Source organism: Cervus elaphus, chromosome 26 (assembly GCF_910594005.1).
Source record: "Cervus elaphus chromosome 26, mCerEla1.1, whole genome shotgun sequence".
Lineage (NCBI taxonomy): Eukaryota > Metazoa > Chordata > Mammalia > Artiodactyla > Cervidae > Cervus > Cervus elaphus.
In genome coordinates, this window is record NC_057840.1 from 36261215 (window position 1) to 36272977 (window position 11763).

Here is an 11763-nt window from a genome sequence, read left to right on the forward strand (position 1 = left end):
TATCAATAACCTCAGATATGCAGATGACACCACCCTTAGGGTAGAATGTGAAGAAGAACTAAAGAGCCTCTTGATGGAAGTGAAAGAAGAGAGTGAAAAAGTTGACTTAAAACTCAACATTCAGAAAGCTAAGATCATGGCATCCGGTCCCATCACTTCATGGCAAATAGATGGGGAAACAGTGGAAACAGTGAGAAACTTTATTTTCTTGGGCTCCAAAATCACTGCAGATGGTGACTGAAGCCATGAAATTAAAAGATGCTTGCTCCTTGGAAGAAAAGTTATGACCAACCTAGACAACCTATTAAAAAGCAGAAAAAAAAAAAAAGACATTAAAAAAATAAAAAGCAGAGAAATTACTTTGCCAACAAAGGTCCGTCTAATCAAAGCTATGGTTTTCCAGTGGTCATGTATGGATGTGAGAGTTGGACTATAAAGAAAGCTGAGCGCCGAAGAATTGATGCTTTTGAACTGTGGTGTTGGAGAACACTCTTGAGAGTCCCTTGGACTGCAAGGAGATCCAACCAGTCCATCCTAAAGGAAATCAGTTCTGATGTTGCAGAAACCAGTACTCTGAAAACCAAGCACGCACTGGGAGAGTTGGAGAGCTCAGGTTCATTACGCCGGCGGGCCCCGAGGAGTTAACACTCCAAGCTCTGAGCCCTGAACAAAGGGATTACAGGGTTCTTATAGACAGACTGTAGTGGGCAACACTAGATGTTAATAGGCTGGTTTAAACTAAGGGTCTTTGCTCACTCAGCAACAGCAGTCAAGATCGCGAGAGAGATGCCTGGCCTTTACACAGACAGGCATGATTAAGCAAGTTCGCAGGGGCCAGTTGATTACAAAGAACAGGACAAGGGTGAGTGAGATAAACTCCAGTTTCTGCAAGTCCCCACTTTCTGAGACTACGTGACCTACGTGATCTAGACTTTGCAAGGGGCAAGCTGAATTACAGAGACAGAAGGAGGAAGTTATATAAAATTTTAACTTTTCCTCTTCACTGAATATTCATTGGAAGAACTGATGCTGAAGCTGAAACTCCAATGTTTTGACCACCTGATATGAAGAACTCACTTATTAGAAAAGACCCTAATGCTAGGAAAGATTGAAGGCAGGAGGAGAAGGGGACAACAGAGGATGAGATGGCTGGATGGCATCACTGACTCGATGGACTTGAGTTTGAGTAAACTCCGGGAGTTGGTGATGGATGGGGAGGCCTGGTGACTCAGTACACGGGGTTGCAAAGAGTCAGACACGACTGAGCGACTGAACTGAATTGATGTGTCAGGCACTGTTTAATCACTTTCCATACATTATTTCTAATATTTACAAACTTTTTATTCAGTAAGGTTATGTTGTGCACATAAAGGAAGAAAGGTTCAAACACTAACAATAATATATCCAAGATCACTCAGCAGAGGTAATATTAGAACTCAAAATTATCTGACACCAAATGTTGTGTTCTTCTCATGAGATAATATAATCTTTTAAAACTAGGTTTTGTAGGAACTGAAATGGTAGAAGCATATTTCTCTCTCATCACTTCTTTATAAAACTTGAATAACCTCAGACATTTAAAAATAGTACAAATTTCATGGAAACCTTCCCCTGAACTGTAGGCCAGCCTGGTCCAATAAAGCTTTCTGTGATGATGGACATCTATATCTATGGTGTCCGATATGGCAGCTCCTAGCCACACACAGCTTGAGCACGTGAAATGTGGCTAGTATGCTGATGCAACTGACAAGGGATCAATCTCCAAAATTCACAAACAGTTTGTGCAACTCAGTGTTAAAAAAACACCAGTCAGAATGGCCACTATCAAAAAGTCTAGAAACAATTAATGCTGGAGAGTTTGTCGAGAAAAGGGAACCTTCCTAACATTGTTGGTGGAAATGAAAACTGGTGTCACTACGGAGAACAGTATGGAGGTTCTTTTAAAAATTAAAAATAAAGCTATGCTATGATCCAGTAATGTCTGGGCAGACATCCAGAGAAAAACATGGTTCAAAAGGATACATGCACCTCATTGTTAATTACAGAGCTGTTTACAATAGCCAAGACACAGAAGCAACCTAAATGTCCATTGACAGATAAATGGATAAAAAACATGTGGTGCATATATACCAGCCACTGGTATATATCAGCCACTGAAAAGAATGAAATAATGCCATTTCCAGCAACATGGATGGACCTGGAGATTATCATACTCAGTGAAGTAAGATAGACAGAGAAAGACAAATATCATATGCTTATATGTGAAATTAAAAGAAGAATACAAATGAACTTACTTACAAAACAGAAACAGACTAACAGACTAAGTCATGGACTTAAATAATGAACTTACAGTTAATGGGAGGATGGGTGACTGGAGGGGAGATAGACTAGGAGTTTGGGGTTAGCATACACACACGGCTATATTGAAAAGAGATAACCAACAAAGACCTATTGTATAACACAGGGGACTCTGCTCACTGTTCTGTACTAACCTAAATGGGAAAGTAATTTGAAAAAGAATGGACACATATATGTGTATAACTGAATCACTCTGCAATATACCTGAAACTCATGCAACATTGTTAATCAATTATAATCCAATATGAAAATAAAAATTAAACAAAGCAATGTGGCTTGTATGACTGAAAAACTGAATTTATAGTTTAATCTTAAATCATTTACATTTAGTTTTAAATAGCCAAATGTGACTACCATGTTAGATAGAGGAGCTATAGGATGTACAAGCTTTCCTACAATTGTTTCCTTTTGTAGTAGTTTTACATCATTGTTTGCCCACTTTTAGATCTTCCTGTTCCTTTTAGCCACTTTGAAATCACTGTGAGAAGAGCAAAATAAATTATTAGTCTTTGATTATAATCATGGTCATGGGTATGAGTGGAAATTATGCTTAAATTTTAATTTCTAAGGACAATATTATGTCATCACAATACATCTTTGCTCTTGCTTAGCTTCTTTACAATGAATGTTAAAAACTTAACACTGTTGTCTTTAATTGAGCCTTAATTAGCTTCAGTGTGTAATGTAAAGGTTTTCTTTAACACCACTAATTCATGGCAGGCTTTTTCCTCTTTTTTTTACCCCATGGCATCATCTCTTGCTCTCTTTATGCTTTGAACTCATGCATTTAGTATTTAAAGCTCAAAAAGACTGAGGTTATGTACTCTACACTGTGGATGTCATCTCTATGCCATGCAATTTATGTATCAAAACATTAAAAAAGAAAACCTCAAAATGAATTGGGGGTAAGATGGTATTTACAAACATTTTTTAAAAGATGCTGTTCACAAAATATATCTGCTTGGGGACTTCCCTGATGCATATATCTCTGTGTGTGTGTGTATGTGTGTATATATATATATCTGCCTAACTACAAAAAATAAAATCTGTTTGCAGTACATAAAAACAAAATTACATAAAGATGTAATATGGACCCATATAACATGTATCCATCTTGTTTTTACAATAGTATTTATTGTTTGATTCTTTTGTATTATAAAATAAATCATTATCTCACCCAAAGTAATCCTCTAAAGGCTCCTTCAATAATGAACTCCCATGTTTTATTAAAAAGAGATTATATAATTAATATTTGGGGAGTATATCCATTGCCTATATATAATACATCTGAAATTATTTTGATAAGGGCCAATTTAGGATATAGTAATGAGCAAACCAGAGTTGTTTCAAGGAAAAGTTTATACTTGGGAGGGTATAACATAATCTCAGTTACAAAATGAAAGTATTTGGGCATTGAGAACTTTGAATGTATAGGCATTTGTTGTCCACTAATGTAAGCTGTGCATAATAAAAAAAAAAGTCACTTTCAGGGACATACAATTCTACTGATTATACATAGATTTTTCAAGGACATTTCTCCACTGTCTCCTCCCCTGTAATTCTTCCCTTTAGGGTGTGAACCAAGTAAGAGGAAATGAGCCTTTAATAAAACTTAAAAACAACTACCCCTGTTCCAGGTCGCTTTTTGTTTTCAAAAATTTCATGACCAATAAAAGATAGGGGAAAAAGGTGCTGGAAGCAAATGTCAGAGGAAAAATAATAGTTATTTAGAGTATTATATTTCTCTTAATTTAACAGCACCATTTCAAAGCTTAGACACATTTTATTTATAACCTAAAAGTACATTTTGTAGAGAAGACTGTTGAGAATATTTTATGTCTGGACAATTCATTCAAGCTGGTTAGCCATAAGCTTCTATGTGTCATGAATTCCCTTGAAACAAGTAAATGTGAAAGAGGTGTTTTACCCACATGTGGGATAACACAAACTATCTTTCTCCTTTTTTGTGTAAGTATATATCTTCAAGTAAAATTTATTTTAAATTATATTCAAAGTTATAAAATCATGCTACTGTCATATGTGAGAAACAATAGTAAATTATGTTCAAGATTTAATATTCACCAAAGGACACTACCATTGTTTTCCTTTTCCATTTCTACAAGTCATGTATTTTTTTGTCATTGTATATAAATTAATTTCTACTAAAATATGTATTTAGATATTGAGTAGACCCATTTTAGGTTTCCCTGGTGGCTCAGATGATAAAGAATCTGCCTGTAATTCAGGAGACCTGGGTTTGATCACTGGGTCATTAAAATCTCCTCGAGAAGGAAATGTCAACCCACCCCAATGTTCTTGCCTGGAATCTGGTGGGCTATATCCCATGGGGTCGCAAAGACCCTTTTTAGTCCCCTTGAAGTCCACTGTTATTGTTTCATTTTAACTTTTTTATCTCCTTGATAAATAGCCTGACAGAAAATGAGAACTCAGTATAATAAGTCACTATAATTAGGAAATTATCACCATAAAATTAGCTAAAATAAGAACTAGAATAGTTCTTAGAGATTTTCTAATCCAAGTCATTTTATAAGACATTAAGAGTAGAATTTGTATAGGTCAGGCACTAATTATAGTTACCATATATTGACCTTGGGATCTGAATGTTTTAAACAAGGCCTTTCATTAAATCACTTGTCAGTTCTAGGATGAATATTATAATCACTTCAATTAGTATATAAGGAAATTCAACTTCAGAGACCTAGGAAAGAATGGAAAAAATGAAATAAAGAAATCAATAGGTAAAAAGCAAAAGAGGTAAACATTTGTTATGCATGATAAGCAAGAGAAATCATGATTAGAAATGATTTGAAAGATAAAATTGAAGCTCTCTTGCTTTTTGAGTATTCCATTATAAAACCTTTTCGGTCTCAGACAACTGATTTTCATGTAAAATAAATTTATAGGGCAAACTAAGTATGTGGTTGTTGTTCGGTCACTAAATCACGTCCACTTGTTGGGACCCCATGGACTGCAGCACACCAGGCTCTTCTGTCCTCCACTATCTCACAGAGTTTGCTCAGATTCATGTCCATTGAGTTGGTGACATTATCTATCCATCTCATCCTCTGCTGTTCCCTTCTTTTACTTTCAATCTTTCCCAGAATCAGAGTCTTTTCCGGTGAGTTAGCTCTTTGCATCAGGTGGCCAAAATTTTGGAGTTCCAGCATCAGTCCTTCCAATGAATATTCAGGGTTGATTTCCTTTCGGATTGACTGGTTTGATCTCCTTGCAGTCCAAGGGCAAGAGTCTTCTCCAGCACCACAGTGTGAAAACATCAATTCTTTAGTGCTCAGCATTTTTGTAAAAATTACTATGGCATTAAAATCCTCTCAGTATAATAGAGAGGATTTTCCCTCGTTACATTAACAGATTTAGCAATATTATTATTAATCAAATCTTGCATTTTTATTTGCCAAGTGTGCATGGCATATCATACTTTGTAAAGTTACAGGTTTTTCTTTTACTAACCAAATTTTGTGTAGCCTGTCAACATTTTTTGAAGTTACATTCATATCCTTTCTCTTATTTAATGGTTCAGCAGGTAAAGAATCCACCTGCAATGCAGGAGACACAGATCTGGTTCGATCCTAATCCCTGGGTCAGGGAGATTCCCTGGAGGAGGAAATGACAAACCACTTCAGTATTCTTGCCTGAACTACCAGACAGAGGAGCCTGACAGTCTACAGTCAATGGAATCGTAAAGAGTTGGACATGACTGATGTATGCATGCACATAACCATCCATGCTTGATATTAGAATCTCCACTTTACAGATACAGCCTTTACTTGACTAAGAGTGGATGGGGAAATCAGAAGCAGATAGGATCCCATCGCGGGGAGGGGGAAGGCATCCCTGGAGAAAGAGAAACCATCATGGCCTTCTTGACCTGGCCACAATCCTTGCCCTTGAACAGATCTCAGGTAATTAACGATCTTAAGGGAACAAAAGAATGCAAAAACAAATGACTATTATCATGCAAGAGTGTAGAATTCCCCCAGTGGCAGTGACTCAGTGCTAAAGAATCTGCCTGCAATGCAGGAACCTCGGGAGACCCAGGTTCCATCCCTGGGTCAAGAGTATCCCCTGGAGGTGGAAATGGCAACCCACTCCAGTATTCTTGCCTGGAGAATTCCATGGACAGAGGAGCCTGGCGAACAACAGTCTATGGGGTCACAAAGAGTTGGACATGACTAAAGCACCTTAGCAGCAGCATACAAGAGAAGTAACTAAAGCAAAGATAATGAATCAGTTGTAAAGGCTCCCAGGATGTCTCAATGATAAAGATTTGTCTGAAGCACTCCGTCACCAGAACAACTGGCATCTAAGGGAGGATGATGTTGGCTTTAGCCCTCCTGACTTCAGTCAGTTAAAACTGGAACTCTGTCAACTGCCCAAGCCTGTTCATGAATATACGTGTACCCTTAGCTTAAAACTTCCTCAGTTTTGCTGTTCAGGGAGACACTGCTTTGGGGAAGATCCCATGTGTCCTCCTTAGTTGCTGAAAGTAATAAATCCTTCCTTCTCCTGCTCTTTGCCTTGGTTATGTCTTGTGGCCTGACCAAGGGGTAAACCCAGTTTTTAGGTGAGAAGATGGCTGTAGCTCTGTGAAATCCTGTAAATGCTAGAATTCATCAGCTTTGCTCTGGTACACAGACTCCCAGACTAGGTGCTCTAGTTTTCCCCAGAAACTACATAGAATCACTTCAGAAAAGAAATCCACCTTTTGCAGGATGGAGGAGTAGGTAAATAGTGGTGAAGTAGGAGTTGGGAGGTGGTAGAACCTGCCTTTCTGGTTTTCAGTTATTCTTAGGTTGGGGGACTTGTTGGGAAATTGGTATTGAACTGCAAAAATGTATTTACAGTCAATCGTCTTATTTTGATTTCCACATCTCTTGGGTTTTTACTCAAACCAAGCATTTTTGCATCCCAAGATTCTCTGAAGTTAGACTTGAGACTTGACTGATGAGATAGAGACTTGATTCCTGGAGGCCTCATCTAGTATTTCTGTCCTATTTCATTATTAACCACGTCATAGTTCATTTCAATCTTTCACAAAGTTTGGAAAGTCTTTTTCCTTCTTTTTTTGATTGTTGTAGACTCACACGCAGTTGTAAGAAATCATAAAGAAGAACCCCAGGTACACTTAACCAAGTATTTCCCAATGGTAGAGCATTATAATCAGGATATTAACATTAATACAATCCATTGATCTTATTTAGATGTTCCCAGTTTTACATGCATTCATGGGTATGTGAGTATGTGTATGTGTGAGTGTGTGTATGTGTGAGTGTGAGTGTGTGTGCTTATTCCTTTGAGACTCCCTCAAGATTCATCCAACTTGCATGTTGCAATAATTTCTTCCCCCTTTTTGCTGGTTTCTAACATACTGGGAATTTGAATATCAGCTTATTAAATGTAAGTTTAGAGAGCCATGGACAATAGGAAAAATTTTAGTTTTAATAAGAAAGAAATTGGTTCCTAAAATTTAAGGTAAATTTTTGCCATCAATCCTAAAAGTTTTAGAATGAGTTTTTGAATGAGAGCATTGCTTGAGAGTGAACTGATAACTGTAGGAGCCTGTATTATTGCAATAAAAGCAAGTCATGCATGTTAAATTAGTTTTATTATTAAAATATGTCTGAGTTGTAAGACCTTCAATATTAACAATGATTGTATCAGTCCAAGATCTGTCATCCGTCAAGGATCCATTTCTGAATTCTCTACTCTGCATAATTGGTTTGCTAGTCTACACCTGCATGGATGTGAGAGTTGGACCATAAGGAAGGCTGAACACTGAAGAACTGATGCTTTTGAACTGTGGTGTTGGAGAATACTCTTGAGAGTCCCTTGGACAGCAAGGAGATCAAACCAGTCAATCCTAAAGGAAATCAGTCCTGAATATTCATCGAAAGGATTGATGCTCAGCTGAAACTCCAATGATTTGGCCATCTGATGTGAAGAACTGACCCATTGGAAAAGACCCTGATGCTAGGAAAGATTGAAGGCAGGAGGAGAAGGGAATGAAAGAGGATGAGATGGTTGGATGGCATCACCAATGCAATGGACATGAGTTTGAGCAAGCTGGGGGAGTTGGTGATGGACAGGGAAGCCTGGTGTGCTGCAGTCCATGGGATTGCAGAGTCGAACACAAAAGAGCATCTGAACTGACTGAGTGACTATTCTGCGTAATCGGTTTGTTGTTCTACCCCTGTATGGATGTGAGTTGGACCATAAAAAATGATGAATGAGTAAGAACTGATGCTTTTGAATTGCGGTGTTGGAGAAGACTCTTGAGAGTCCCTTGGACTGCAAGGAGATCAAGCCAGTCAATCCTAAAAGAAATCAACCCTGAATATTCATTGGAAGGACTGATGCTGAAGCTGAAGCTCCAGTACTTAGGCCACCTGATGCAAAGAGCTGACTCATTAGAAAAGGCCCTAACACGACTGAGCTGCTGAACAACCGCAACATTCTACCCCAGAATCAAAATTATACTGTACTGAATACAGCACATTATAATGAGCCACAGCATCTCTAAAAAAGTGTATTAGCTATTATTTATTTACTTAACATTCTGGTCACACCCCGTGGCATGGGGCATCTTATTTCCGCGACCAGAGATCAAACCCACACCCCCGGTAATGCAGAAGGAGGAGGAAGGTAGTCTTAAGCACTGGACCACAGAGGAAGTCTGTCATAATACCTTTATATATTCCTTAGGCTAATTTTTCTTAAGTGTCTTGGCTGTTTTTTAGCCCTTTGGTCTTTCATGTATACTTTAGAATAAATTTGCCAAACTTATTAAAGAATGCCCTTAGGAATTTTTAAGGGATTAAAAAACAACATGCCTGAAAAATATATGCATGTTGAAAAATTGACATCTTTTCAGTATTGATTACTCCCATCTATGAATATGTTGTATCACCACATTTTAAAAGTTTTCCTTCACATCCTTCAATAAATGCTATCATTTTCTGTATAAATTTTGTACATTTTTTTTTCTTTTCTGTATTTTATAGCTATTAATAACTCCTTTCTTTTGTAGTTTTGGTTTTTTAGTTTGTGGTAATGTAGACAATCATACAATCTATACAAAAATATAGTTTCATTTCTATCTTTCCAATTCTCTTACATCATATATTTATCTCTTTTTCTTATAGTACTGGCAAGTCAATGCAGTTCAACATTGAATGCAAATGTTGATAGTGATCAGATTCGTTTTGTTTCTAAAGGGAATGTTTTAAAGGAAATATAAAGAGTGTGCTTTAGTATTTCTTCATATTTATAATTTTAACTGAATTTTTTCTTAGTTCATACTACATTTCAGGTAAAGAAAAGTTTCTTTCTTTCCTTTAGACTATGTCATCAATATCTTTATCCCTTTTTTGGACAAGTAAGTCATCTGAATATTTTAGCTCATTTTGTACCTTTTACTTATAGACTATATTTTCCTACAGACTTTTAGTTCTGTCTTGATTTTTTACCCCAGTAATTTAATAATTTAGAACTTATTGTTATTGTTTTCATAATATAAACATTTGGGTTGACCCACATATTTGCCAGTTTTTATATCAAATTTGCTCTCTAGAATGATTTTCTTTCTTTCTGATCTTTATTCTTTGGTAATTCTTCGAATAATAAAATCACTCAATTTCTGTTTTCCTGAAACTATCTGTAGTTTAATTTTATCTTTGAAAAATGGGTTCACATTTTATCAGTTGCTTGGGTACATTGGTTATTTTCTATCTTGAACCTTGAAGATATTATTTCATTGTTTCTGGTTTCCACTGGGATATCCAAAATACTTTTAAAACTGAGGATTAAATTCATTAAACTATAACTTGCTTGTCTAGTAAACAATAAATTATAACCTACCTTCACTAACCAAGCTCACTTTAATTGTTCCTGCAAACTGTATACTGTCCAAGCTTCACATAGGTTCTTAGACAGTATATCACAAGACTCCTTTAACTGTCCCATATAGATAACACCTCTAACGTGTGAGCCAGAATACTAATGATTGCCTAAGTTGTTTTTCAGCAACTTGGAACTAGTTCTAGCTCAGCTCAAATAGACCACTCACCATTCAACTGGACCTATGTAAACGTCCAATGGATGACCTTTCAACATCAGAGGGCCAAAAACTCCACCCTCGGGTTATGTTAATGCTGCTATTTTCTGAACATGCATCGTAGGAAGAAGCAGGTAATGTAGATAGACTTGTAGAGAGCAGCAATTACTTCACTTTTTCCTGCCTTCAGTCACCTTCCCCTGAACCTTGGACCACCCTGTATTCTGCCTGTAAATATCCTGAGCCCCTCACCTTCGGGGAGGTGGATTTGAAGTTTGCTTTCCCATCTGCTTGCTTGGCTGCCTCTTGGAAAAACCTTTTCTGTGCTGCAGATCTCAGCATTTGGCTTGCTGTACATCAGACATGCCTGGTTTAGTAACACTTTCATCTTCAGATTCCTTGGAATTATTTCATTCCCTTATTAAACAAGTATTTAATATAAGCCTGTTACTAAGCCTGTTGTGCTCTTAATAACACTGTATGTGTGTATACATACACAACATTATATGTGTGTATGCTCAGTCATGTCTGACTCTTTGCAACCCCATGGACTGTAGCCCACCAGGCTCCTCTGTCCAAGAAATTCTCCAGGCAAGAATACTGGAGTGGGGTGCCATTTCCTTCTCCAGGGTATCTTCCTGACCCAGGGATCAAATCTGTGCCTTCTGCATCTCTTGCATTACAGGCACCTTCTTTACAGTCTCAGCCACCTCTATAAGGAAGAACAAGCCTCCAAATGTGTTGTATGACTACTGGGGAATCCAGATCGAAAGACCTATCTTCTGAAATAACAAACAGTAGAAGAAAAGACCTAACACTTTTTTTACAGATAAAAATCAATTTCCTGTTTTGTCATTACAAGCCATGATATTTGAAAATGGCATAGACATAAATACTCACTTCTGTAGATCTCTGCCAAGAAAAATATGAATCTTTTACCAAGCAAATTATATGCACAGATAAGAGCAAATGTTACACACATCTGTTTACAGAAAAGAAAATATTCCTAGGCCATAAAGTGCTAGAAAATAAATTTCTTCAGAGTTTTGACTGGTTTCTGAACATCTGCAAAAGTGAAAACTGGGAGAAAATCTAGATAAGCATGAAACAATGAAAGGAAATCTCAAACTGTATCCCAGCCTTGAGATGGAGTGAGCCCAGCTTCCGTACAGAAGTCACTTCCACCAAACCAGACTCATCTGCTCCACTCATCTGGTTTGTTGTTTTAGATCAAATGCACTCTGTATAACTCTTTATAAAAATATATCCATTTTTATAATTAGTATATATCAAATCAGATAGCCTATAATACA